Genomic DNA, 23,979 nt, shown 5'->3' on the forward strand with positions numbered 1-23,979 from the left:
AAGGGCCTTAAACAGGGGAGTGACATGATCAGGTTTGAATTTTTAAATTTCTGGCTGCCTTGTGGAGAATGTATTGGAGAAAGAGGAGGAGTGGAGGTAATGAGACCCATTAGGAAGCTATTATAACACACTTGAGAAATAATATAAAGATAATAATGTAAGAACAGCAATTAGAATGTATTGAGCATATGCCAGACATTGTGCTAAGCCCTTTGTATTTGCTACTGCATTTATTTCTCCTAAAGCCCCTATGAGAAGTTAGGAGGCATTGGGCAACCTGTCCAAAATCACCAGTGGTTGGATCTGGGTTTATACCCAAGCAATCTGGGGTGCCTGGGTGGCTCAGTCGGTTAAGCGGCCGACTTCAGCTCAGGTCATGATCTTATGGTTCGCGAGCTCAAGCCCGCGCATCGGGCTCTGTGCTGACTGCTCAGATCCTGGAGCCTGCTTCAGATTCTGTGTGTGTCTCTCTCTCTCTGCTCCACCCCCTCTCACACTCTGTGTCTGTCTCTCAAAATAAATAAACATTAAAGAAAAAAAATTAAACCCAAGCAGTCTGACTGCAGCATTCACCTGCTTTGGAAATTCAGCAATGAACACTATATGAACCCTGAAAAGATACCCATTTAAGACAACCACACTTACCCCCCTTTTGTATCTCTAATGTAATCCTGGAGTTAGAAATTATTTGCGTTAAGCATCTGACTTCTGCTCAGGTCATGATCTCACAGTTTGTGAGTTTGAGCCCCACGTTGGGCTTGCTGCTGTTCAGCACAGAGTTTGCTTTGGATCCTCTGTCCCCCTCTCTCTAAACCCCTGCCTATCTCTCTTTCTCTATGTCACAAAAATAAGCATTTTTTTAAATGAAGAATTTTTTTAAAAAAGAAAATTTTTAAAAAGAAATTATTTGCTATGATGGTTCTGGTTTAACCATTATTATATTGTGTGTTTGTGGACAGATGTATAATTAAATAAACTGCACAGTTTCCTGCCTAGGGACACCTTTAGCTTTGAGTATTTCCCCAAGTGACTTGATCTGAGCCTCTGATAGAAGCAGACGACCACGGTTGGAAATCTCAGCCATTTTTTAGCCCAAGCAATCAGTGGCTTAACAGTCTCTGACTGAGGAGTACCAAGACCACAGTGCCCACTATGGAGTGTCCCCCAAGTATTCCTGGGGCTCTCTGAGGTCAGAGCACACTCCATCATCCCTGCAGGGACACAATGATCACCTCTGCCGGCCATGTGTACTCCAAAAGATGACTGTCTGGCACTCTGAGATTTCCTGCTGCTCTCTCCTTTGCCTGCATCCCTGAGCTGGGACCCATTCCCCTCCACAGTCATCAGGACCTCAACCCCATCTGAGGGTGCCTGGCTCCCAGCAACACTCCACAGGGGAGGGGAGGGGTCCCCCTCACAAGGAGAAGACCCAGAGTGTCACCACCCAGAAATCCATCTCACAAGAAGGTGGTAGTTGTCCAACTTAGAAATACTTACCATCTGAGTTTGAAGCATTTGTTTTGGTTTGCAGCACTAACTTCTGCTTTTCCCAGGGATAACTAGTGGATATATACTCTGAAATTATGCGACAATTGTGTGACAGGAAATAAGTAGGTGGGCTCCTCTGTGACCGACCTGCTCCTTCTATAGCTAGAAAATGTTAACATCTTTAAATATGGTCCTCTCTCCAAAAACCCGTTTAAATTCTCTCTTAGCAAGCATTCTGCCTCATTTACAACAGGAAAATTCAAAAATACTGCCCACTTAGCAAAGAGTGCAAAATAAATTAGGGTATATACCCTTATAAGAAAATGTCAGCCAACCATTTAAAAAACTGTCACAGGAGAATGCATAATGACACAGGAAGATGGTTACAACATGCTGAAAATTATAAAAAGCAAGTAACAAAAAAAGTAACATATACCCTTTCATATATGTATGATTTCTGGGCACTTATTAATATTTTATTATCTGCATTTTCTGTTAATTTATAATGAAAATTCTTTACCTTATATTTAATATGTATTTACATATAAAATATCAATAAATATATTTATAATATATATTTATAATATATTTAAAAATCAATGAAGTTTTTCTTAATTCATAAAAAATGCCTCAGCCAGTACACTGAAATCATGAAGGAGCTGGATGAACACTTATAGGCCAGAGTCTGATGTCCACATAGGCCCTGGAAGTGCTTAGACCAGAGTTAGTCAATAGAAATATAATGACAAAAGTCACAAATAGGGGCCATTTATGTAATTAAAATTTTTTCAGTAGTCACATTTAAGAAATAAGAAGGAACAAGTAAAATTAATTTTAATAATTTATTTTACCCAAGATATCCAAAGCATTCTCACATTTCAGTACGTAACCAATTTAAATCTATTGAGACATTTTATATTCTCATTTATTAAGACTTGGAAAATATTCACCCTGACAGCACTTTTCAAGTGTTGTGTTGGCATGTGGCCAGTGAGGACGGGGGAGGGTGTGACAGGACTAGAGAGCCTCAGAGAAAGAGGGGGTTTCCCAAGCAAGTACGAGAGAAAAGACACCAAGTAGCAGAGGGGGCTGAGAGGATGCTCTTGCTGCCTTCCAGCTCTTTGGTCTTTGGGGCCGGGGAGAAAGAGCAAGCTCTCTTTCTGACCCCTGACCTTGGAGAGAGCTGGGTTTGGGTGAAGGCGAGGAAGTGGAGGGAACATTCTGTGACAAGTGTGTGAGGGGGCGGGGGTTGTACAGCTGAATGGGGATTGCAGAGGACAAGCTGGGAAGACTGGCAGAAGGCACAGCACTGGGAGGATGAGTCAGGGGCTAAAATGCACAAAACAACCTAGGAATGAGCACATGTAAGTGTGTCCAGGAGGCCTTCCATGTTGGGCAGCGGCCAGGTCTGACACGGATGAGAAGCAGGAAACTAACAGGGCTTGTGGTTCCAAACCGAAGTTGGGCCAGCAGGTCCTGCCCTGCCCTGTTGCAGGAGGGCTCAAGGCTTGTGGAAGCCTCTGCAGCCTCTGCAGTCCTGCTGTCACTTGCCTGCCACACAATGCTGATATCAGGGTGACACCCATAATTTGCGCCCTTGAAAGGGTCAGATGTCCCAAAGAGCTCTGTATGTATGATCTAAGCAACCTGAAGCTCAGTTTTAGAGGCTAAATCCTTTCAAAGCATTCTGTATCTCCCTACTCTTGATATCGGCCTATATCGATCAAGGCCTGTATCGGCTTGTTTCATCAAAGAGCATGAACCTAAACTTAATTTGGCAAATATCACCAACTACACATGAACACAGAGAGCAATGGGATAGAATGGAGCCAGACACTGACAATTTTTTTTCTGCTTTTCTAAAATTATAGATCTATACAACTGACACCCTAAATCACTAATTTTCCCAATAAATTCAGGAACTCACATAGTAACTTAAGGTAATCCTGGTGTATATCAGGTGCTCAATAAATATCTGAAAAAGGAATAAAGTAAACATGCATGTTTATGGTCTATGTCTGGTTGCATCAAATGACTGCATGGGTGTTATTACAGGCGACTGCCATTTTACTCAGGCACATTATAGAGAAAAAGTCCAAGTCAAGTAAACAGCACTTTTGTATGTGCTAACAAACTCCAGTAGAGAACAATGTTCATCGTATGGTTCAATTTTCCTTAAAAGATCCCACAGAGAATTGTTAGAAATTGTGACCCCCCCCAAAACCTATAACTTTCTGATGGAACTGGTTTCTTCTTCCTTAGTGATCAGAAAAACCTCCAAGTGAAGGATACAACTAAATTTTTAAGAGACGCCTGGGTGGCTCAGTCGGTTAAGCATCTAACTTCAGCTCAGGTCATGAGCTCACGGTTTGTGGGTTTGAGCCCCGTGTCGGGCCCTGTGCTGACAGTTCAGAGCCTGGAGCCTGCTTCAGATTCTGTGTCTCCCTCTCTCTCTCTGCCCGTCCCCTGCTTGCACTCTGTCTCTGTCTCTCAAAAATAAACAACAAAACATTAAAAAATTAATTTAGAAAAATTTTAAGTGATGGGGCACCTAGGTGGCTCAGTCGGTTAAGTGGCCGACTTCGGCTCAGGTCATGATCTCATGGTTCATGGGTTCGAGCCCCGCGTTGGGCTCTGTGCTGACAGCTCTGAGCCTGGAGCCTGCTTCGGATTCTGTGTGTGTGTCTCTCTCTCTGTTCCTCCCCCGCTCACACTCTGTCTCTGTCAAAAATAAATATAGCATAAAAAAATTAAAAAAAAAATATTTTAAGTGAATTGCTGCACAATGCAATGCACACCCTATTTGCACTGAGGAGGACTGACTGTGAGGCTCAGTTTGCCCAGCAACCATAGGCAGTTCCCTTACCTTCTCTATGTTTCTGGTCCACAAACCAGATGGATAATCTCTCCCTCACAGTTCTGAAGCTTAAGTGAGGTAACATATATGAAAATAAGTAGCAGACGGTGCTGTTTCTCCCAGTACCCTCTGCTCCAGCCATTCGTCCACCCCGGCTACACCTCAGAACCAGCTTCTGCAGACTCCACTCCAGATCTACTGGACCAAAATCCAAGGGCTGTGGCTTAGGCATGTGACTTTTCATAGATTTTCCTAAAACAACCACCATGATGCAGTGTGTGCCCAGGAGAGGGGGCCACATGGAGGCTCCTGATACAAATTTTATAGCCAAAAACCCCACAACAAGATGAATAATGGCTGTTCTTTGGCTCTCGTCAGGACTTCTGGGGAAAGCGACATCTTTTATTTCAATCTCCCTCTTCTGTGAGCAAGGGTCCTGAGGGCTGAAGCCTGGCAGAAGTGTTAGAGCCAAACCCCCAGCACAAGGTATCATTGGCCCAAGGGAGACTCCCTGATGGCCCTCCTCTGCCCACCCCCGCCATCCAGTGTAAACTAGGCACCCCTTCTAAGTGCTCACCTGCACCTCATGCAAGATTCTGTCCTCATGTTCCTCAAATCTCATATTCTTTCTCCCTACACCTCTCTTCCCAGACTGTGAGCTCCTTCAGATAGGAATGTGTCTTAACTCATCTTAGAATCCCTAACACATGTATTACAGGTGCTCAGCACATGATAAAAGAATTCTTTCCTTCTTTCTGTCTTTTCATTTCTTATTATCTTGTCTTGGATTAGTGGTTATACCCTTCCTGGTCTTATGGGAAAGGGGTAGGGGATGCTCCAAAATAGAGGATGAGATCATTTTGCTGAGAATTTTGCGAAATGGTCATCAGGAAGAAAGCTAAATGAGGTAAGGAAACTAACATGTATTGAGTGTGCACTACATGCCAAGCAACATGGTAGAGAGCCTCATCAGTGTTTCTTATTTACTTCCTTCAACCCTTCATTCCTAAAAGCGTGTGCTCTCACTAAAGCACTCACACATTAATCCACACAATGACTTCAAGTCAAAAACTTGACTGAACTTGAGCAAATTACATAAGCAAATTAATTACATGTTACAGGGATACCAAAATAGGTTTTTAAAATAGAATGACACCCATGCTGCTGATCCCTAATCCCAAGAAAGCAAATCCAACATCAGAAGTCAAGAGCCCATTATTTGTATCTGCATCACCCACCCCTAGGCAATAGGTCAGAGAATTGCGATAATTATATGCTTTCTGGTTAATTATCTGAGATGAAACATCCTACAGATATGTAAAATGTCAGTGGATCCTGCATTTTGGTGCCAGCTATCACAGGAATCTCTTACAAATTTCCCTGCTGCTCAGCAAGGGTCAAGCAGACCATATATCAGAGTGTGCCGGACTAGAGAATTCCCATACTCTGCCTGGAGCCCTTCTCCTACTACCACTAGCTTCAGCATCACTCTCAACCTCCACCTGGGCCTCTACTTGTTCATTATTTCAGTGGGGGTCCCTATCCCTTGCTCTTCCATCACACCATCCATAGGCCCAATCTCACCTTTACCAGTGGCTATCTAGGGTCCCTGAAAATTAAGGGTAGTGGGCTAAAAGCATGAAGAGAGGGACACCCCTATGTATATACTTGTGAACAAAATACCTTCTATACCTTCCCTTCCAATTAGATCCGTTGTGAAATTTTTGGCCAGAACAGATGAGGCAGACATTACTGACTGCCTCCTCAATGTATTCAGACAACCCTCTCCTTTACTAATAGAATGTCCATGAAGCCATGGTCTCAGGAAAGCAACATAGTACTAACCTACAAGAGGAACTCTGCCGGAGGCTTCAAAGAAAGGTTTCCTCCATAATATAAAGAAGATAATGGAGATGAAGTATCCTTTCTGCCTTTGGATATTGTCATGTGAGGACACTATGCTTGTAGCTGCTATAGCTATTTTGTTCCCAGGAAAGGAAAGGCAAGAAATCTGAAAGAAGCTGACCTGGAGCCCAATTAACCAATTCTAATACTATGTGAGAAAATTAATTCTTTATTGGTTAAATTGCTTTTAGCTGGGTATTCTGTTACAGTCAAAAACATCCTCACCAATTCAATGGAAAAGCCAAGAACGTCTAGTCCACCATTCATACTTAGGGCCTGCATAGATGACAAGACATACACAACAGGAATACCTTTGTGCTTTCAATATTTCTGGTTTCGTGGCCAGCATAAGTTTGTTTGAGGGGACTTAAACCAGGCCCCTCCAATAAGCTTGTGGAAATGGTCCAAAACATCCTGAGATATATATGAAGATGAATATTAACTATGACCAGCTTCTGTCTGGCAACCTCAGCATCTTAGAACCCTGTGCAATATTGAAAAAATAGGCCTATGTGCCTTACAACAGATTTTTCAGTTGGGAAAGAATTCTATGCCATAAGCATCAATTATATTTGAACCTATTCCTCTAGGGTATAGAAATCAAGACAGAGATTACAGACTCCTATAATTTTAAAGTGGGAAAAAAGTTGGAGATCATCTATACCAAACATTTTATTTTACAGGTGAGAAAACAAATTGCCTGACCTATTTCCTACAAACAATTACTGACACCATTAAAACTAACAAAATTCTCACTTTTTAGTATGAGGGAGAATTTCTTCAATAACTTTCAGACCATCTATTTCAAACAAGACAGTTTATTTCTACTAGGTGCTTGGAATGTAGGATTCTTTTTTCAGTGTCTGTCGAGCAGCCCAGAAAGAATGAACTCATGCAAAAGGAAAATAATCTCACTACTGTATGCTCTCAAGATGTCATATGAAAGAGAGGCTGGGTTGCTGTCCCAGGCTGTCATGTTTGTGAATGAGTGTGTCAGGATAAATTATTCCTTCAAGCGATTAAACCAGAATGAGTAAGCTAAATCTGCATTTGTGCGTAGTTGAGTCCTTCCTTTCCTAGTACTTTACAAACATGTGAGTGTATGTTTGTTAACCACATATAGAATATTGTCTTCCTACACCCATTTTACCAAATACTTATATCTCCACTCACTGGGGAGGATTTGGGCCCTGCTCCCCCCTCAATTCTAAAATGAAATAGTTCTGTCTTTAAGTCTTTAAGTCAAACTCAGTTGCCCTTCTCGCCCTGGGAAACTAGGAAGAGAACGCCCCACCCCCAACTCTATTTCCTGCCTCCTCCTCTGTGCTGTTCCCAGTAAGCTGCCTGCCCTCAGCAATCACAAGTCTCAATGCCTGGAGGGAAGGCAAGACCTAGATAGTGTTCTGCGTTTACAACAAGCAACATGGGTAACGTTCCTATCAAAGGAATGACATTTGTACTTTGGGAAGGTATATACACACTGAAAAACTGGAATGAATTTGAGAAGTTTTACAATGTTTCAGCTGAAACAATATAACTTGTAATGGGAAAAAAATGAAAAGTATCACTTACCCTTCAGTGAGCATAAACCTCACCCTCAGAAAGCCACCACCCTTGGGTGACTTCAAGAGTATAAGTATGTGGGAAAAATAAAACTTGAGTGCAAATCTCTTAGGAAGAGGTAACAGGTTGATTTACATGCATAGTCAGATCGAATATGAATAACACTGTACCGGAAACTGTGTTTGGATAATGGGGTCAAAAGTGCCTGGTGGGAGTAAGAAGCCTGGTGGTGTGTACATGCCAAAAAGTGAAGAAACCAACAACAGAAAGAGGATCTGAAATAAAGGAAGTCTCCCTTCGGCTCCCTCCCAGATTTTGCCTGTGAACAGAATTAAACATGACACTTCTCAGGGGCTTCAGAATAAGAGTTAGAGAAACAGACAGTGTGTTTCCTTCCAAAAAGGTGGTCTGCCCCACCTCTCTCTAGGCAGCAAACCAAAACCACTTGTTTGCATCCGTCTCTATCATATAGTTTTTAACCAAAGCTTAGAGATGTTTCTCTAAAGAAGATGTGCGAATGGAATATGTAACGGATCTGGTCTGTGTTCCTGGTTCCTAACACAGAGCTTTGAAATCTCTTTGAGTTTTGTTAGTGTTATAGGCCGAATTGTGTCACCTCCAAATTCATGGTCAACCTAAGACTTCAGCAGTCCTAACCCCCATTCCTTCAGAATGTGACTGCATTTGGAGATAGGGTCTTTAGAGAGGTAAATTAAATGAGGTCCTAGGGTGGGCTTAATCCAATATGACTGGTGTCCTTATAAGAATAGGATATGAATACATGAAAGCATATAGAGGGGGGAATACCCTGTGAAGACAGAGAGAGAAGATGGCCATCTACAAGCCAAGGAGAGAGGCCTCAGAAGAAACTGGCCTTGCCAGGGCTTTGATCTTAGACTTCTAGCCTCCAGAATTATGAGAAAATATATTTCCATTATTTAAGCCATGTGTTATGGCACACTAATACACTGACTGATAGAAGTGTCTTTGTAATGCTGTGACTCCTGGTGGATGCCTAGATAACTTCAGGGTGAGAGCTGGCCACCAGAAAGACCAATCACATGATTAGAGGGTTGGAACTTTGGACAGATGGACCTCCAGAGAGGGCAGGGGTGCTAGAGATTGAGTTCAATCATGTGTCCAATGATTTAACCAATCATGACTAAGTAATGAAACCCCGGTAAAAACTCTGGACTCAATCTTGGAGGAGCTTCCTGGTTGATGAACATATTGGTGTGCTGGGAAGCTCATATGCCAGGATTCCATGAGGAAAGGACACAAAGAAGCTCTATAGCCCCTTCCCCAGATCTTGTCCTATGTGTGTCTTCCGTATGGCCATTCCTGATTTATATCCTTTATAATGAAACTATAATGGTAAATAGTAACAGTTTTAGTGAGTTCAGTGAGGTATTCTAGCAAATTATTGAACCTAAAGGGGTCACAGGAACCCCAGCATTTATGGCTGGCCTTCAGAAGTAATAGTAGCCCCTGAGACTTGTGGCTGGTGTCTGAAGAGGGGCAGTCCTGTGAAAGATTGAGCCTTTAAACACGTGGGTTCTGGTGCTAACTCTGGGTGGTTAGTGCCAGAACTGAACTGAAGGACACCCAGAGGGTGTCAAAGACTTGAAGTCAGAATAATAATAGTCGGAGAACTCGGTCATTTGAACTCTTTCCACAGTGTATTTTTCCTACTGTTCTAAGTGCAAAGCATTCAGAAACATTCCTCTGAAATTATTTAAGGTTCCTCAGACTGCAAAGTGAAGCTGAGTAGACATTAAATGCAGCTGACCAGATGATTTTTGTGGTCTCATATGAAATCAAATACTGAAAATATAATACCAATTCTGGATTATTTTGAAAATTCTTCAAACACTCATAGTTTAATATGAATAAAAATAATATTTACTATTATATAAAATTTGCTTATAATATCATAGTGAAATGGTCTTATGTCAAGTAACTCTCTGATAAACATTTCACACAGACTACAGCCTTTTTATGATATTACCTAAAGTTTCATGGTAGAAACTTAGATCATTTTTTTTCAAGATCTGGCTTCTGATCAACATTTATGGTGGGAAACAATAAATTCTAACTCTGATGTTTATTATTTTTCTTCAAAGATAAAATAAGAACACTTAAAAACAAAAAAGGATGGTTTTAGACTAATAAAGAATTACCTGAGACAATAAAAGATCTAGACTACTTTGTAAAGTATGTTAAATAACAACACTGTTAAAATTTTCCTATAATTGTTGGGTAAACAGAAGTGTACTGTCTTGAGATGGAAAGAGGAAGTAGAGTTTGGGAATGTCTTTGATAAAGCACAGAAAGGGATATACATTTAGAAAGACAAACCATTTAATAGAATAATGACCATGAAAGTTCTCACCTAGGCATGGGGTGATGCTGCTCTAGGAATCGTCCTCCTAACCAGAAGTGGAGAACAACAGAAAGAGAAAGGAAGAATATTAATCATTCTACCTCCCAAATATTTTCATAAGCAATATGTTGCTCATCCAGACAATCCAAAATGCTGGTGAAAGCAACAATCTGACTTGCTAATAACAAGTCTCTAACCTTGAGATTTTTGCTGAACTTACATTTTCAAGTGAAGAAGGTGTGAGTTTGCGAGATAATTTGTTGCTATCTGAAATGAGAGAATTAGAGTAAAACTTCCAATGCTTTCCATGCTTGAAAGCTACACTTTCATTATTTTTAAGGTTGACACTCGGTAGTTCTAAGATTGCCAAAAATTCTTGGAAATAGTCAGGAAGAACACTCATGATTTCCCTCAGCAGAAGCAAAAGAATTGTATAAGTGGATTTTAAGTCAAATGATGTCCAAACTCTTTTCTTCTGGGAAAGAAACAAAGCAGCCCAAACCTGGTATAGATGTGGCACAAATGGGAAAACATCAAGGTCAAAACCATTACTCCTTTAGTCTCCTAGCCTAAGAACATAGCTGTAGTGAGTTGGAATAAGATTTGACTCCAAATAAAATGAGAATGAAGTGATGTTTTTCCAGGAAACTAGTTGAGGAATTAAGAGGAATGTGGAGGCTATGGCTATTAAAATAAAATTTAGTCGAAGTCAATCAAGTATTTAAAAGATAAAAACAATTGTTTACACTGAGTGAGAAGGCCCCAGTCTATAGTGACCTAAAGGGAAAATCTACAGTATAATGAGGTGTCCTCCAACTCCAATCATAATTTGAGGAGTCTCAAGAAACAGAAGAAATGTACATAACCTGTCACTTTTTATGGCAGTGAGTAACAATCAGTTATTTGTAATTACCTTAGAATGGGTTGGCTCTGTTTCAGATTCTGTGTCTCCCTCTCTCTCTGCCCCTCCCCTGTTCATGCTCTGTCTCTCTCTGTCTCAAAAATAAATAAACGTTAAAAAAAATTTTTTTTAATTAAAATAAATAAATAAATAAATAAATAAATAAATAAATAAATAAAATAAAAAAAAAAGAATGGGTTGTCTCCCCAAAATCAGGTATATATGCATACATTGCTCAATTTAGGTTATGGCTACATAGATAGTCACTGAACAATTCATTTTACTTTTCTGTGTTGAAATTTTTTTATGGTAAAATATGTCAAAAATTCTTAAAGGTAAAAAGTTAATTGAACAAGAAGGATTTGAAAACAAACTGTATAACGGCTAGATAATTCAAATATCCCAGTAGCTGGTGCCAAAAAGAACCAAATATGATTAAGACTCTTCCTAAAACTTGGTTAAAAGGCACTAATGAAGACTACTTTCTCTCCTAGGCTTATTATAAGGGCTTACATATTTTTATTATATGCTGAGAACTAAGACCCCTGGGAAATGAGGGAAGTGAATAAATTTTCACTGTAGTCTATTAAACATAAAGATGTTTTGGTGTTTGTGTTTACACTAAAGAGATATACAGTATCTGTCAATGAAAATAAGGAAATTCTAAGACCATCAGGTATGTGCCCAGCTCTGCAGATGATATACGCCCCCAGAGGATTCATACTTGGGCAAGAAAATGAGACTATACACAACATAATTAGAAATGATATAAAATACAGAACTAAATTAAATACAATTTTGGATTAAAATGTACTCCAGATACACAAACATAGGGCATATCTGGTAGACATTAGAATAATGGTCCCTAAAAGATATCCATGTCTTAATCTCTGAGAACATGTTACTTGCCATGGCAGAAGAGAATCTGTAGGTGTGATTAAATTAAGGATGTTGAGATGAAGAGATTACCTGATATTATTATGGTGGTATTACTACAATCACAAAGGGCCTTGTAAGAGGGCAGCAGGAGATTCAGAGATGTGACAAAAGAAGCAGATGTTGGAATGGTGTGGGACAACAAGCCAAAGAATGTGAGCAGCCTCTAGAAACTAGAAAAGGGAAAGAAACTGATTCTTCCCCAGAATCTCCATAAGGAACTTAACCTTGCCAACTCCTTTTAGATTTCTAACTTCCAGAAGTGTAAAATAATAGATTTCTGTTGTTTTTAAGCCACTAAATATATGGTAATTTGTTTAGCAGCAATCAAAAACTAATACATCATATTATAAATGGGGTGCTATAGCAGTCCGGAAGGAGAGAGATTAATATTTATTAAATAGAGAGGAATTTATGGGGGAGAGGAGATATGTGAAAGGCTTTAAAGACCATGTCTTTTGGGGATTCCCTTTGAAAGCATGTAACAGAAAGCTATTATAATGTTGTAAACAAATAGAGCCACTTATTGTTTCCATACTACAAGGAATCTGAAAGAGAACGAGCTACACTGGCAAGTGACTCTATGACATCAAATCTTCAGGCTCCTTTTAACTTTTGGTTCCTCCATCCTTAGCTTGTGGTTTTCAGTTTTATGGTTGCCTCATAGCCACAAGGCGGCTGCTCCTTCTCTGGCCTAATATCTTCATCCCAGATAGGAAGAAGAAAGCAAAAAGAGGAAGAAGTGGTATCTGTATCAGGAAAGCAAAAATTTCCTGACAGTCTCCAGCAGATAAACCAGACTTGTGTTATATAACCTCTCTTAGCCCCAAGGAAAACTGGCAAAATAAAAATGCTCCAAATAAAACTAGGATTTTGTTAGTAATGAAGAAGAGGAGAATATACACTAGGTAGGCAACTAAGAGTATCTGAAACAAAGGACTTAAAGTTTTGAATAGTTGCAGAAGCCAAGATGGCATGTTAAATAAGACAGAGCATCACAAACTCAGGTGGAAGTAAACTTTGAAGTGGGTAAGAGAGAAGACCATTATCACTGACTCTAGTACCTGATTCTCCTATCTTAGCATGGTTCTCATGCCCATAAATTTCCTGTGTCTTTATGCTTTGTGGTATTATCAACAAGAAAGCACTCTTTCTCCTTCCCCACCATGTGAAAACTCCCCGAGCTAGAGAAACTTCCAGGATCCTCTTCCCTCTTCTCTCTTCCATTTTCTTCTTCCCAAAAAGAGAGGGTATGCTGATATGGACAGGTAAAGAGCAAGGACATTTCCTGGGCAACCATTTTAGGAGCATAATCAAAGTATGATCAGTCTCTCTCTCTCTCTCTCTCTCCCCCCTCCACCTCCCAACATCCTCCTCTGTCTCTCGTTCTCTCTCTCTCTCCTGAGTCCATCATGAAAAAATATTTTTAGGGTGCCTGGGTGGCTCAGTCAGTTAAGTGCTTGACTCCTGATTTTGGCTTAGGTCATGATCTCACAGTTGTGAGATCGGCTCTGTGCTGGGTGTGGAGACTGCTTAAGATTCTCTCTCTCCCTCTCCTGCCCCTCCCCCTCTCGTGTTTCTCCCCCTCCCTCTCTCCCTCTCTCTCCCTTCCTCCCTTCCCATCCCCCCTCACCAAAAAAAAAGAATTTTTTTTTCCTGGTGATTTCCCTTAGGGATAACTAGAGTGGATAGCTAAAGCCAGATGTGTTTTAAGTTAACAGGAACGTCTCCTTTACTTTTCTTCAGACTGCTTGTTAAGATGATGCCAGAAGAGATGGTAAAAGAATTTGTGCATTGGAGTTTGCCATTTCTTGATGCTGGAAATCCCCTTGCCACCATATGAACAGCCCAGGCCACCCTCAGGAGGAAGAGAGACAATGTAGAAATGGGCCCAAGCTATTCCCTGCCATCCTTGCTGAATCCCCTGACGTGTGAGCAAGGTCATTCTAGACCATCCACTCCAGCTGAGCCAGTCTAGACCCGAAGAACTGTCCAGCCAACCCACCAAATCCTGAGGAATAACAAATGTTTATTGCTTTAAGTCACTAAGTTTTGGAATCATTTGTTATGTAGCAAAAATTAACTGATATACTGATTCTCCTTGGATTCAGCTTTCTCCACTAGCAGAACAGTAAAATGCTCAGGGCCAAGAGTCAGGTATGGACAGAGGGAAAGAGTCCAGGGAGGCCACTCATAGACCATGTATACCTAAGACTCTGCCTGAGCAAAGGGACTTCTGCATAGTCTGGTCTTCTTCTAGGAAGCAATTTGCAGTTTGAGTCCGAAGCTCAAAATATTAAAGAGTGTCATTTTCTTGGCCTCGTACTATGGATTGGAATTAAGGAAGAGTACTGTAGCAACAAAGGACTGAGGTGTTTGGATCCCAGACCAAATACCACCACCCCACCCATAAACTTACAATTGTGAGTAGGAATTTATGGGAAAAAAGATTAGATAAATAAAATGGATCCAAATTACAGAGAACTTATGAAAAGCTAGCATGAGGAAAGACAGGAAAAGGAAAGCAGGATTTTTATTTTTTTTTAATTTTTTTTTAATGTTTATTTATTTTTGAGACAGAGAGACAGAGCATGAACGGGGGAGGGTCAGAGAGAGGGAGACACAGAATCTGAAACAGGCTCCAGGCTCTGAGCTGTCAGCACAGAGTCCGACGCAGGGCTCGAACTCACGGACTGCGAGATTATGACCTGAGCCGAAGTCAGCCGCCCAACCGACTGAGCCACCCAGGCACCCCGGAAAGCAGGATTTTTTAAAGACTCATCTACTGGAGCTTTGCAGGGTGTATTTTCAGAAATATAAACTGAAAACAAGGAAGCCACTATGACATTGTCACCATGATTCAGGCATGAAGAGGAAATATAAAAGGCCACTAGAAAATCACTTTAGGGGCGCCTGGGTGGCTCAGTCGGTAGAGCGTCCGACTTCAGCTCAGGTCACGATCTCGTGTTTGGTGAGTTCAAGCCCTGTGTCAGGCTCTGTGCTGACAGCTCATAGGCTGGAGCCTGTTTCAGATTCTGTGTCTCCCTCTCTCTGACCCTCCCCCATTCACGCTCTGTCTCTCTCTGTCTCAAAAATGAATAAAAACGTTAAAAAAAAATTAAAAAAAAAAAAGAAAATCACTTTAAAGCAAAATGTAGAACTCTCAACAAATATTTTATATAACTCTATAAATTAAACGAAGCAGAGACTGGATGCTATTTACCAATTCTGTTTCTCTTTCCTCTTAGGCCCATAGCTAGTCTACATTTCCCAGACTCCTTTGCAGTTAGGTGTAGCCATGTGACTACATTCTCATTACTGCCCATGTCATGAGGGGAAAAGTGAGGTACTCCACTTCCAGATCTGATCCATAAAGACTTTGGTAGGATTCTCTGCCTTCTCTCTCTTTCCTTATCTACTGGCTAAATGGACAGGATTCCAAGAATATAGAAAAGGGAGGATCTGTAAGATGAAGGAGACTAGGTCTGCAAACAACCATATGGAAGGCTACCCCCTAAGCAGAAACATCTGCTTTGAACTCTGCGGGAGCAAGAATTAAATCTATATTGTATTAAGCCACTGAGATTTGGTGGTTTCTTTGACATAACAGCTAGCATTTCTTACCCTACATAACACAACTATATAACTTCAAACCTAATGATTTATAATATTTTAACAACAAAAAAAGTGGAGAGGGTGCTATATTTTAAAGCACAAGGAATAAAGAACAGGCTAACTTAACAGGAAATGTTAATGGAGAACAGCAAATACAATCTGAGACTTTTAAAGATGGAACTTAAAACCCAATATTGGAAGGGCTTATCTCATTAATAAAAAGCAGATACACAAGAAAGGAGGCAGAGAAATGGCAACACTCCAGAGTAAATCACTCCAGAGTAAAGCCCTGTCTGGGAATCCAGGATTCTGATAATACATGCAAATTAGAAAGTATTTAGTCGGGGATAAAAAGAGAAAGAAGACAAATTAAATGGCTGTGGGCATGCTCCATAGAGCACCAAGCTAGATGAAAGTCACTGCTTTCCTAATAAAAATTAAAAATTCAGTGTAGAGTACAATTGCACTAATGACATCAACAGCTTCTAAAAGTCCCCTTCTGCTGCAAATCAAGTATCAGACTCAGTCTTTACTTGCCCTCCCTATAATTTCATCTCTTAGAAGACAGAGGAAGCCACAAAGGGAACTCATGTTCCAGACATAATTCTGAGAACTAAGGGGAATGTGGTGGGTGATGGAATATGACAGGAAGTAACTATGTCACTTTGAATTTTTAATACGGAAGGAAAGGAAAGCTGCAAAATTTTGGATGTGTACCATCAGCTAGAGAAAATAGGGTATTTGATTATTTTAGAGAAAAGATAGCTATGACCAGAGACCCTAAAGAGGAATTTGACACAAGAGGGTTCCAATATTTTCAAAGCATTAAATTCTAGGTATACAGCCCTAAAAACCCTGTCCTCGGAGGGAGAAAAGTGGAGAGACATTTAAATAAATCAATGAGATTGCATAAAAGCTCTCTGATTAGCTCAGATTTAAAACTATATGTTGGGGGGGGGGAGGTGGGAATGGATAGAAATATAGATATAAAACATGGAATAAATAGCTACAGATATAGACTTGGTGAGGGTAGAAATGGCACCTATTGTCCTTAATTCTCTATCCGTAAAAATTGCACCAGAAAATATAAAAACCTCCATAAATAGACCAAAAACTCTAAGGGTAACTACTGTTTCAATAATATGGTATAATCTCAATAGATGGTAGAAAGAAGACATCTCCACTTTTGCTTCCATATTTTCCATCAAAAAGAATGATCTTCAAATATTTAAACTGGGATAAGCAAGTCAAATATTGTAATAAAGGGGAATGATTCTTAAAGTAAATAAGAAGATAGTAATAAGTCATCCAGATTTTTTCAATATGTTTAATTTAAAAACAGTTCAAGAGGACAGACTGTGCATATGTCTGGCTCCCTTTCCACTAGGTCCCATTGATATAGAATAAAAATATACAAATGTAACCCAGGTAAATGCCTGCGTTCTTAGTTACATCTTCAATATGGTGTCTTCTTCAAAGAAAAAAATTCTGACATGTAAGTAAAACAGTGACAAGTGCATTCTTAATTAACAGCAAACATCTGTAATGTCCTTTTTTTCTATCACTTCTTCATCTTCTCCACTTCTTCACCTAAGCAGCATCTATCCCTAAAACTCCCAATGTCCCATCACTCTCTCTCCCCTCTCTTTCTCTACCCCTCTGTGTGTGTATGTGTCTGTGTGTGTGTGAGTGTCAACTTTCCCAGATACCTACTCCCTCAGATTCTTGTATTCCCTCCCCTCCCTACACCCCTGCGGTAATATCTCACCACTCTGCAGCTGGAATGTCTGCCTTCCATGTGAACTGCATCAGATCACTACAGAATTTCTGCAAGACCTATTGTCTCCATTTTTTCCTCAAAGAAGGAAATGCATAGAGTTCCCTGAGAAGTATAATTTTCTCACACTAACACATCTTCAAATCTTTATGGAGAATTTGTGATGAAGAAAATCCTCATTATCCAAAAAGAATAATCTATAGATGTGATGAAATAAGACAAGGTAGCAATCAGACAAATGTTTTTGACAGTTTTTGATGGAAAGTGAGTCAAATCATACTGACAGAGTTGGAAAAAAACTAATGAACAAGCAAATAAAACTCCCAGAAGCTTAGAATTCCAGAGGCAGCAGACTAATTTTTCTTTACAGAACCAAGAGGTCCAACTCAAGGATGGCAGGCAGAGAATGCAGCATTCCAACTGGGGCAACAATCAGGTAAGAAGTCAGTGAGATGCACTACTGTCCCTGTCAGGTAAAAGCAAACCACTCTGCTGGTCTTTGCTACTCAGTTGAGAGAAACAACATATTTTCCAGATCAATAGTTGCACACCAGATGTGAGACACTGTGTCAATTGATTCTAGCAAAAAGAAAGTATTAGGAACAATAGATGAAATTAAACTCACAACCTTATTAAGTTTACAATATTTTACTCTGATCATCTAGGATCCATCTGTCTTCTGCATGGGCCAAATAGACAAGATAAATGAAGAAGTAATAGGAATCACCATCCATGCATCTTTCAAGCCCTTGATGGGAGCGGTAATCTCTGTAGTTACCCTATATATTCAATATTGCTTTTGGTTTATAAATTTGTGCTTTCTACTGAAATAAATCTAAATTACACTTCAGAATGAATATTTTGCTAGTTTTTTAATATGTCTATTCAAACTACACATTCAGGTCCTGGGGAAATAACCACAAGACAGATCTGTGGATCCACTGGGCCCACTGTGATAGACACTTGGGGGAAACTCCATTTAACACCTGCATTAGTCAAGACTATCAATGCTATGCAGCAGTGACAACTCCAAATACTGGTGCCTTACAAAAACAAAGCATAATTTCCTATTTATGTTATATATCATCATTGATTGGGTATAGCTCTATCCTACACTGTCTTCACTCCAGGAGTCAGGCTAATAGCTGCCATCTGTAGCATTGTCTATCTTGTGAGAGAAGAAAAAGAACATGGCAAAACATTTTTAAAAATGTGTCTGAAGGCTGTTATCCAGAAGTGACATATGTCACTCCTGCCCTAATTTTATCAGTCAAAGCAAATCACACAGCCAAACATGGCATAATATAATCATTCCATCATGAAGGCACTTCAAGGAGAAAAAATGTAGTATTTGGCAAATAGTAATAAAACCCACTACATCATCTGACCTGTATGGCCTTCCACCCTGACTGATGGATCACAGTGGCATTTGGATCCCTAGGAAGTAGTTTCAGCCCAGAGGCAGTGGACAGTAATCCCAGAAAAGTCTGGGAAATTTTCTATAGAAGATGTACAATATACAGTTATAGAAATGTCATAGGAGTCTTCCTCCAGGAGATAGACCTTCCCTTCTAATCAAGGGGTTCAGATTTGAGAACCAGCTCAGGTCTAGAAATAGTAAATACCATTAGCTCACCACTGTGATTAAAATTAAGCCTCTACTCACAGAACTACAACTTTTCTATTTCATATATGAGGTAAAGCCTTGCCACATAAAAATAAAGTTTCCCATCTCTATCAGTCTTAGAGATCAATTTTTCATGTCTTCATGATCAATTAGCCATCTTTAAAAATGCCTGTAGATTAAACCATTCTAATTATCACTATTCGGTCTCAGGCTCACCTTGTCTTGGCATTATCCACTGCCACTCTGTCACTGAGATCCATCATCCACATGGAAATCAAAGAGTCTATTTCTATGGCAGCATCTTCAGCTGTCACCTCCATCCTTCAAGGACAGACACTAGAGCACTTTCAAAGTGCTCCTCTAACTAATGTCTTTCCCCAAGTTTTGATAAAGGTAAAATCCTCTGAAAGGATGTTATTAGTTTACTAGGGTTGTCATAACAAAATATCACAGATGGGATGACTGAAACAACGTAAATTTGTTTTCTCATAGTTCTGGAAGCTGGAAGTCAAGATCGAGGTTTCAGCAGGCTTGGTTTTTGTTGAGACCTATTTCTTGCATCCCTGGTATCTCTTCCTCTTCTTATAAGAATACCAGTTATATTGGGTTAGGGCACCACCCTTTATGACCTCATTTAACCTTAACTGCCTCTTTAAGGGCCCTGGCTCCAAATATAGTTACATTGGGTGTTAGGGCTTTGACACATGAATGGGGAGGGGGCACAGTTCAGTCCATAATACACTCTTTCCTAATATGTCCTAACTTTCAAATATTAGACTTCTTGAGGTAGTGAATTCATTTGTTTTGCAGTTCTTCAGTGTGCAAGATCAAAGTTTTGGTCTGAATTTCGTAATATTGGTCCTATAATTCTAAAAGATGAGATTTTATTTTGGGCAGTCACAGAAACACTCTATAGTTTTCTGAGAATGTCTTAAGCAGTAATTTTACAACCCTGAGGTCATCATTTCTTTCTGTAACCTCTCCAGTGCACTCAGAAATATCCAATCTACTAGTTCCTTTAGTCCTCACTCCAACAGCATCCAAATATTGCAGCAGCTAAAACTGTACCATTGGCCTCCCAAAACTGTACCATTAATATTAGGCACTTCATGCTATGCAAGTACAGGTAATAATTTATGCAACTATTTTGTCAGTAGTTAATAATAATCACACTAAGTAGGTCATCACTACTTCAAATCTTAGCAATTCCAAGTAACAAAGCCTAAATTCTCCTATTTTTGAAGCTCTTTTTCTTGAAGCCCCTCTTAATAAGTATTCAATCAGAAAAAAAAAAATCTATTATAGGCAGTCCAAGCAGGAAATGATCTAATATAGTGATCTCACGTTGTTAAAAGGGGCTAGAGGGTGGGAGGGAGCTACCCGGCAATCAGGAAACCACATAAATCTGCTAGTAAAACTATAATTGCTAGGTCTAATGGTAAAATGTAAGAAAGACACTGCAGAAGCTCATGTTAATCTATCACCATTTCTGATGGGAGAAAAATAAACCCCATCTACTTCTTCCTTCAAAATGTCATATGAGTACCTTGAATTGGCCTACTCTAAACAAGAATATTGCTGGCAAGGAATTCTGGTAAATGTAGTTCCCTGGCTTCCAGCCTCTACCATGCAAGGGAAAACCATGAAAGTTACTGAAAGCCAGTACATATATCTAGCATACACCTCTTTCCAGAAGCTTTTGAAAGATATGCTCCATAAAAATGAAAAATTAAACCAAAAAGGAGAAAATCATGAGATCCTAAAAACTGAGAATTCAAAACAGAAGAGAGACAAAAGAACTTTCCAGGAAAATGGAAACAAGAAATTCTAGAATGACAGCTGTGTTAGCTGCCTAAAGAGCAGCCAATCCAGATTAGAATGAGAGGTTATAGGATTTTAAGAAAGGACTCCAAGGAAAGCAAATGAAATTGATAGAATAATTTGACTACATTCAGAGGATTTTTACAGCACTGTTGGAGAGATAAGGAAGAATTAGGTATAAGTATAGGTACATAAAAATCTAAACAAATTAACAAAGCAAGGCAATAATTAACTCCAGGAAAAAAATTTTAAAGTATACTACTTGGTTTAACAAATAATGTTTACAGTCACAATACTATAAACACTAAATATTAGTTTAATCAAAATTGTATTATAATTATGTTGGGTGGAGGAGAAGGAAGGAAAGTCAAGGTGGTTGTTTAAAAGTTAAATTCTTACCTCCTGTGATAAGAAATACATGTTAGTTCTAAAATTAGTAAATCTATAAATAATGACATGATCATATTAATTTTTGTCTTAGAGGTAAATATTAGAAGAAATGGTTAAAAGATCCAAAAGTGGTTGATTCTAGGGGTGCCTGGGTGGCTCAGTCAGTTAAGCGTCTGACTTCAGCTCAGGTCATGATCTCACAGTTCGTGAGTTCGAGCCCTGCATCAGGCTTTGGGCTAACACTCAGAGCCTGGAGCCTGCTTCAGATTCTGTGTCTCCCTTTCTCTCTGCCCCTCCTCCACTCAGGTTTTTTCTCTCTCTCTCTTTCTCTCTCCCTATCAAAAATAAATAAACATTAAAAAAAAATTAAAGAAAACCAAAGCGGGAGGCATCACAATCCCAGACTTAGCCTCTACTACAAAGCTGTAATCATCAAGACAATATGGTATTGGCACAAAAACAGACATACAGACCAATGGAATAGAATAGAGAACCCAGAATTGGACCCACAAATGTATGGCTAACTAATCTTTGACAAAGCAGGAAAGAGGGTCCAATGGAAAAAACTCTCTTTAGCAAATGGTGCTGGGAGAACTGGACAGCAACACGCGGAAGAACAAAACTAGACCATTTTCTTACACCATACATAAAAATAAACTCAAAATGGATGAAAGACCTGAATGTGAGACAGGAAACCATCAAAACCCTAGAGGAGGAAACAAGCAACAACCTCTTTGACCTCAGCTGCAGCAATTTCTTGCTTGACACATCTCCAAAGGCAAGGGAATTAAAAGCAAAAATGAACTATTGGGACCTCATCAAGATAAAAAGCTTCTGCACAATGAAGGAAACAATCAGCAAAACTAAAAGGCAACTGACAGAACGGGAGAAGATATTTGCAAATGACATATTGGATAAAGGGTTAGTATCCAAAACCTATAAAGAACTTATCAAACTCAACACCCAAAAAACAAAGAATCCAGTGAAGAAATGGGCAGAAGACATGAATAGACACTTTTTCAAAGAAGACATCTAGATGGCCAACAGACACATGAAAAGATGCTCAATGCCACTCATCATCAAAGTTAAAAGTAGAACTACCCTGTGACCCAGCAATAGCACTACTAGGAATTTATCCAAAGGATACAGGAGTGCTGATTCATAGGGGCACATGTACCCCAATGTTTATAGCAGCACTTCCAACAATAGCCAAATTATGGAAAGAGCCCAAATGCCCATCAACTGATGAATGGATAAAGATGTGGTTGAATGGATAAAGAAGATGTGGTTTACATATACAATGGAATACTACTTGGCAATGAGAAAGAATGAAGTCCTGCCATTTGCAGAAACATGGATAGAACTGGAGGGTATTATGCTAAGTGAAACAAATCAGTCAGAGAAAGACAGATATCATATGTTTTCACTCATATGTGGAACTTGAGGAATTTAACAAAAGACCATGGGGGTAGAGAAGGCAAAAAAATAGTTACAAGCAGAGAGGGAGGAAGCCAAACCATAAGAGACTCTTAAATACAGAGAAAAGACTGAGGGTTGATGGGGCAGGGGGGCAGGCAGGGAAAAGGGGAAAATGGGTGATAGGCATTGAGGACGGCACGTGTTGGGATGAGTACTGGACGTTGTATGTAAGCGATGAATCACAGGAATCTACCCCTAAAACCAAGAGCACACTGTACACACTGTATATTAGCCAATTTGACAATAAATTATATTTAATAAAATAAAATAAGATAAAAAATAATTTAAATAAATAAAAATGGTTGATTCTAGGAAGTGATTAGTGGGAATGGAGAAGGATAAAAAAAGGGGTCTGCCATTTTTGCTATGAACCTTGTAAACCTTGTATTATTTGACCACTAAAACCACGTACATGCATTAGTTACTTATAAAATACAGTCTTTTTAAAAGATCAAATGGGAGATAAGGAAGATATCTTATAGATAAGGAAGATAAGGAAGATAAGGGAGACACTAGTTGTAGCCTAGTGCTTCTCAAACTGTAATCTACATACAACTTACCTGAGGCTTTTGCTTCAGTAGATCTGGTGCGATCTAAGAGTCTACATTTCTTTCGAGCTCCTGGTCCATGGACCATATTTTGAGTAACAAAATTGCATGCTATTCTTTGTCTTAGGGAAAGGGGGACAGAGAGAAATAATTAGAAGTATACCACGGATAAAAGTGAGGTTTTAGTTGTGAGAGTTTCTATGGTATCCCCATTACCTTCTCCCCACTCTACCTTTTCTGCCTGAAAACCTGATTCTTTAAGACTTAATTCATATATCATCTTCTCTAGGAAACTTCCCTGATCTTTTGCCCTCTCCCAGTCCCAATCAAAATTAATTACTTCCCAGTGAAGGGACTTCCAGAAAAATCTACACCTATAGTTGCATTTGTCTCACTGTATTGCTACAGTTGGTATCTTGTCACTCTTCTCCCACTAACTAAATAAATCATGATTTCCCCTCCCCCATATCTGTGTAATCCTTGAATTCAGCATAGTATTAGAAATACTGAAATTTAAATGCTTGTAAGAAACAAATCATGATGAATGAACAGAACAACAAATTATAGTCACTAGAAATGTTTGAATGACAGATGTATGCTCATAGAAGAGATTCATTTATTCCATAGGAAGTTGATCATCCTATAAATCCCCTCCAGGATTCCATAATTCTATACCCTGGATGTTATGA

At 39.5% G+C, this 23,979-nt stretch overlaps 2 long non-coding RNA genes across 4 annotated transcripts in view; one reads left to right on the forward strand and one right to left on the reverse strand.

Moving 5' to 3' along the window:
- LOC102955824 overlaps positions 1-23,979 on the reverse strand; it is a 154,953-nt gene that overhangs the window by 75,348 nt on the left and 55,626 nt on the right. For 2 of the 3 annotated variants that reach the window (XR_006221772.1, XR_446067.2), the window contains exon 1: positions 19,269-19,450. The exons of the other annotated variant lie outside the window; for it this stretch is intronic. This is a non-coding gene — a long non-coding RNA (uncharacterized LOC102955824). Of the gene's footprint in view, positions 1-19,268; positions 19,451-23,979 lie in introns of those variants that run through there. 3 annotated transcript variants of the gene reach the window in all.
- On the forward strand, positions 14,969-18,178 carry LOC122241544. Its single transcript, XR_006221773.1, has 3 exons — positions 14,969-15,004; positions 17,796-17,861; positions 18,091-18,178. It is a non-coding gene; the product is annotated as an uncharacterized LOC122241544 (long non-coding RNA).

The sequence above is a fragment of the Panthera tigris genome, chromosome C1 (assembly GCF_018350195.1).
Source record: "Panthera tigris isolate Pti1 chromosome C1, P.tigris_Pti1_mat1.1, whole genome shotgun sequence".
NCBI lineage: Eukaryota > Metazoa > Chordata > Mammalia > Carnivora > Felidae > Panthera > Panthera tigris.